Consider the following 6,336-nt stretch of genomic DNA (forward strand, 5'->3'; position numbering starts at 1 on the left):
CCCAAGAATGATAGGATCTTCAGGCTCCTTGTCCATCTTTAGAACCACAAAATCAGTATGAACCCTTGCTCTCCATATCTTCACTGGAATGTTCTCCAACTTGCCAACCACATCTCTATTTGAACCAACAGCTAGGCATACATGAAGGTTGGTGGACTTGAAGTCAGTGTGCCCAAGCTTTTGAGCTATAGAATAGGGCATCACACTGATAGATGCTCCCAAGTCACATAGGCACTGGTTGTAGTGAAGGTAGCTAAGTGTGCGAGGCAGATAGAATGGACCTGGATCCTTGAGCTTAATTGGGATGATAACTCCTCCAAGGTCCTCAAGATCCTTCTCATCTTGAGCTTGGGCCTTCTTCTTTGACAAATCAAGCAAAAAATCCCTATAGAGAGGATATGGTTCATACTGTTCCAAGGCAGGTCCTCTCTCTTCTTCTTGATAAGCAATGATGATCTCTTGTATGGCCATCACTTCCTCTTGTTTCTCAACCACAACTTCTTCCTTCAAAGCTTTCACTTCCTCTTGTTGCTTAGCCAACATTTCTTGTTTCTCAATGATTTCCCTTAATTCCTTAAGCTTCTGTGCTTTGAAATGTCCTGGGAATGGTAGAGGCGGTTTGTAAGCAGGAGGAATGTACTTAGCAGGCTTAACAGCTTCTGATCCTTCAGCTCGATCGACCACTCGATCAGGCACTCGGTTGAGTGCTGGCTCGAGCACCTGGTCGAGTTGGCTACCGGGTTCATTCTGTTTTGCACAAACTTCACTCTGAACTTCAAGAAATGATCTATCCTCCCCATCTTGAACATCACTGTCCTCAGTGACTTCTTCATCAGAGATATGANCTTGAAGAGAGGGCTTAGCCTTTGGAGTTGCTTCACCACTTAAACCTTCTTGACCACCTTTGTCCTTGATAGTAAAAGGCTGATCATCAATGGTAGGAAGGTTGGTTTGGTTATAGATGTTGAACTTCATAGCTATACCCTCAGCAATGTTCAAGGTCACAAGACCTTCCTTGACATCAATAACTGCTCCAACAGTGGCTAAGAATGGCATCCCAAGAATGATAGGATCTTCAGGCTCCTTGTCCATCTTTAGAACCACAAAATCAGTATGAACCCTTGCTCTCCATATCTTCACTGGAATGTTCTCCAACTTGCCAACCACATCTCTATTTGAACCAACAGCTAGGCATACATGAAGGTTGGTGGACTTGAAGTCAGTGTGCCCAAGCTTTTGAGCTATAGAATAGGGCATCACACTGATAGATGCTCCCAAGTCACATAGGCACTGGTTGTAGTGAAGGTAGCTAAGTGTGCGAGGCAGATAGAATGGACCTGGATCCTTGAGCTTAATTGGGATGATAACTCCTCCAAGGTCCTCAAGATCCTTCTCATCTTGAGCTTGGGCCTTCTTCTTTGACAAATCAAGCAAAAAATCCCTATAGAGAGGATATGGTTCATACTGTTCCAAGGCAGGTCCTCTCTCTTCTTCTTGATAAGCAATGATGATCTCTTGTATGGCCATCACTTCCTCTTGTTTCTCAACCACAACTTCTTCCTTCAAAGCTTTCACTTCCTCTTGTTGCTTAGCCAACATTTCTTGTTTCTCAATGATTTCCCTTAATTCCTTAAGCTTCTGTGCTTTGAAATGTCCTGGGAATGGTAGAGGCGGTTTGTAAGCAGGAGGAATGTACTTAGCAGGCTTAACAGCTTCTGATCCTTCAGCTCGATCGACCACTCGATCAGGCACTCGGTTGAGTGCTGGCTCGAGCACCTGGTCGAGTTGGCTACCGGGTTCATTCTGTTTTGCACAAACTTCACTCTGAACTTCAAGAAATGATCTATCCTCCCCATCTTGAACATCACTGTCCTCAGTGACTTCTTCATCAGAGATATGAATAGCTTTTGCAGTGAACTCCCTTGGATTTTGGACAGCTTTTCCAGGGAGTTGGTTGGGTTTAGGAGCTGAAGTAGAGGCAAGGTTGCTCTCCATAAACTTCACTCTAAAGTTGAGACCTTCAAACTTCATGTTAAGGTCATTATACTAGGATGTGAGCCTTTGATTCAACTCAGCAAACTGTTTAGCCTCCTCAATCTTTCCATTGGTTTGCCCAATCAACAACTGTTGCATCATGGCTCTTAAGTCTTGTTCCTGGCCTTGGTTAGTCTGAAACCCTGGTGGGGGACACAATTGGGGCTGGAACACTTATTGTTGTTGTTTGGGGACATAGTTTTGTTGCTGTTGAGGCTGTTGAGGTGGATACACTTGGTCTTGTGGATTGGCCACATTGGTGCTTCTATAGGAGAGGTTGTTGTTCTTGAACCCTCCTTGGTTGTAGCCTTTGAATCCACCCTGGTTTTGCATATAACAGAGCTCAGCAAATTCCCTCTCCCCCTCTTGAACTTGAACCTCTTCTTCACCAATGAAGTGAATAGACTTTTGTTGGCTAAGGAGGATATTATCAAGCTTCTCATTGACCATCTTCAAATCCTTCTTGTATTTGTCCTCTTGGTCAGTGGAGGTGGTCCTTATAGTTCTGTCATAGTCCTCACTGTAATTAACATCAGACTGAGCAAGATTTTCAACTAATTCCCATCCTTCTTCCACATTCTTGTTGAGGAAGTTGCCATTTGAAGCTTTGTCAAGAAGCATTCTGATTTTATAGAAGCACTCCTCTATACAATGTACTTAGGAGAGACTCATTGCTGAAGCCATGGTGAGGACACTGAGTCTGAAATCCTTTAAACCTCTCCCAAGCTTCACAAAAGCTCTCATTGTTTCTTTGAGCAAACCCAGAAATTTCATTCCTCAATCTAGCAGTCATTGCATTGGAGAAGAATTTTGCCAAGAAAGCCTTCTTGCAAGCATCCCATGTGGTTATTGCTCCAGTAGGAAGAGTCTTCTCCCAAAGGTGAGCCTTGTCTCCAAGTGAAAATGGGAAGAGCCTCAACTTGAATCCATCCACACTCACTCCATTAATCTTTGTGAGACCACATATTCTATCAAATTCATCAAGGTGGTCTAGAGGATCCTCCATTGGCAATTCATGGAATTTGTTGGCTTGAATCGGAGATCAGTCCACTTTTGATCTCATAATTGTTGTTTGCTACTCTGGGAGGCACAATACCAGCTCTCTGGTTGTGTGTGTTGGGTGCATCTCCNTTGTCAAGAAGCATTCTGATTTTATAGAAGCACTCCTCTATACAATGTACTTAGGAGAGACTCATTGCTGAAGCCATGGTGAGGACACTGAGTCTGAAATCCTTTAAACCTCTCCCAAGCTTCACAAAAGCTCTCATTGTTTCTTTGAGCAAACCCAGAAATTTCATTCCTCAATCTAGCAGTCATTGCATTGGAGAAGAATTTTGCCAAGAAAGCCTTCTTGCAAGCATCCCATGTGGTTATTGCTCCAGTAGGAAGAGTCTTCTCCCAAAGGTGAGCCTTGTCTCCAAGTGAAAATGGGAAGAGCCTCAACTTGAATCCATCCACACTCACTCCATTAATCTTTGTGAGACCACATATTCTATCAAATTCATCAAGGTGGTCTAGAGGATCCTCCATTGGCAATTCATGGAATTTGTTGGCTTGAATCGGAGATCAGTCCACTTTTGATCTCATAATTGTTGTTTGCTACTCTGGGAGGCACAATACCAGCTCTCTGGTTGTGTGTGTTGGGTGCATCTCCAGCACCAATGTTCCTTGGTCTTGGAACTTGATCTTGTTGCTCTATTACCACTTGATCCTCTTGCTGTTCTTGAACTACTCTTCTTTGCTTATGTCTCAAACCCTTTTGCAGTCTGTGGATGTTGTCAATAGGCCTCTGAAGATTGTCTTTCTCCTTTGACCTTGTGTGCATCAACAAACTGGAGTACTGACTCGAACAGGTGCACGGTCGAGCGCAGGCTCGAGTGGGTGGTCGAGTCGACTGGGAAGTGGTGTCTATATGTATCCGACTTCTGACTCGATCAAGTGCTTGATCACTACTCGGTCGAGTGGTGGTCGAGCTGGTACCTGAAACTCAAGACAGCCAAGCAAAAGAAGATTCGAGTTCAGCAACTTCACAAGTGTATAAACGAACTTAATCTTAGACTTCTATTGATCCTAAATGTCACAAAAACACTCTCGAATGGGCAACGGCGCCAAATTGAAACACATGTTTTGTATGGGTGAAGTGATGAATGTATGGAATGATGAGAGATGAGATGAATGGATGGCAGGGTGTTCAATTCCCCTTATGCAATTGTAGTACAAGAGGTGTCAATCCAATCTGAGAGTTTGTGAGCAATCAGGATGTGCATATATGTCTAAGTCAAGCCAAATGCAAAGGATGTTTGTCCCTAACAATCCTATTATGAAATGTAAAGTGCAGAAAGTAAAAGCTACTAGAATTAGATGCTAAATGTAAATGGAACAGAATGATTATGACAATTATGAAACTAGAACAGAAATAGAAACTATGGTAATGAACTAATGCAAGGCAAGTAATGAACAGGATACTAAGTAAATGCAACAGAAATGCAACTGGAATGAGACAAGAGATAAGACAGGACAACTACATATCATAAACCAAAGTTCTGGGGATGAACTCGAGCAAGCACTCGATCGAGTGTAGATCGAGTGCAGGGTCGAGCTAGACAAACGCGAAAAACAGAGCAACACAAGAAAAATAGAGCAATATGAAAGCTAATCAAACAACAAGCAAGCAGCAGGATTAAGACTAGAAAATCAATAAACAAGGAAGGCCTTGAGGAGGGATTCATGGGCTGGACTAATGATTGAGGTCATTAACTTGGTCAACAAATCTCAAACAACTTGAGCTAATCTAGACATGTAATTCTAAGACATGTTTAATCCACTCTCATGGCAAGAAACAATCAAACTCATGCATCTATAGACTTGTTCTCACAAAGTAAAGAATCTACACAAGCAGGCATTAAGCAATATATCTCATACCAAAAAAGACCTCTAATCTCTTAGCAAGCCTAATGGTAAGCTCTAGATCTAACCTTATCTATGCTCCTTAAACATTGATGTGATGCTAAGATGCTTGAAATCAAATCATACCCTCTCAGTTATAGGATCAGCATTAAGAACATCTAGCCTAGAAGAGATTCTACCACAATCAAGCTTGACCAAATCAAACAAACCTCAAACACAATCCAGCCTAATCCATCCTCAAGATCCTAAGCAACTACTCACAAGAACACATGATGAACATCAAAGTCATAAACCCATAAAATACTGAAACTTGCATCAAAGGAAAGATAAAGCAAAGATCTACAATATTGGAGAAAGAATCAAACTCGAATTCTCAATATTCTGAAAGTTATGGAACCAACAATATTGAAGAATCTAGTGTTTTCTCTCTTAAAAGAAGTACAAGATCTAATAAAAATAAAAGTACAAAAGGAATAATTTCCAAAAGGGTAAAAACTAGGTTTTTGACTATCTAAAAAGCTGGACTCCTTGGGTGGCTGCTGGTACAAACCCTTATATAGAAAAAGTAGTGGAAGCCCTAAAAATGCTAAAAGACAAAAGAGCTAGGCGGCTCGGCCAACTCGACCCAGTGCTCGGTCGAGTGACCGGTCGAGTTGGCTTCTCTCGTTCATCTTCCACTCGGTCGAGTCCCTCTCTGCACACGGTCGAGTGTCTGGTCGAGTGTCTGGTCGAGTGGGCGGTCAAGTGGGACTCTGGACCTTGTTTCTTCATCCTTAACTCTCTTGCTTTCTCCTCTTGTTTGCTTCACTTCTCCTCAACATTGCTTCCATGCTCCTTAAGCTCCAAAAATCACCTGTTTATGCATGAAAAGATGCAAATGCAATGCAACTATACTCTAATGCATGATTAGTCCTAAAAATATGCAATAATGGTCAAAATGGATAGCAAAAGATGTGAATAAACTAAGGGAAAACAGGGTAAAATATATGAACATCATGGTGTACTACCAAAGATACGTATGCTGCTTGACACTGCTTCTAATGGTAATTTCCTGAACAAAGACGTTGACGAAGAATGGCAACTGGTGGAGAATCTCGCTCAGTCTGAAGGCAACTACAATGAGGACTATGACCGCACAGTTCAAAGCGACGCTGGGTCCGAGGAGAAGTACAAGAAAGACCTCAAGAATGTCAATGAGAAGCTTGACTGTATCTTGCTAAGCCAGTAGAGGAGCGTCCACTTTGTATTTGAGGATGACCCTTTCCAAGGTCCAGATGGGGAGAGCGAGCAGACTAAGGAGATCAACTATGTTCAGAATCAGGGTGGATACAACAAAGGTTACAACCCCTACAAGACGAACTCCAATTTGTCTTACCGAAGTACCAATGTTGCTAA

The sequence above is a fragment of the Camelina sativa genome, chromosome 12 (genome assembly GCF_000633955.1).
Source record: "Camelina sativa cultivar DH55 chromosome 12, Cs, whole genome shotgun sequence".
NCBI classification, from domain to species: Eukaryota; Viridiplantae; Streptophyta; class Magnoliopsida; order Brassicales; family Brassicaceae; genus Camelina; species Camelina sativa.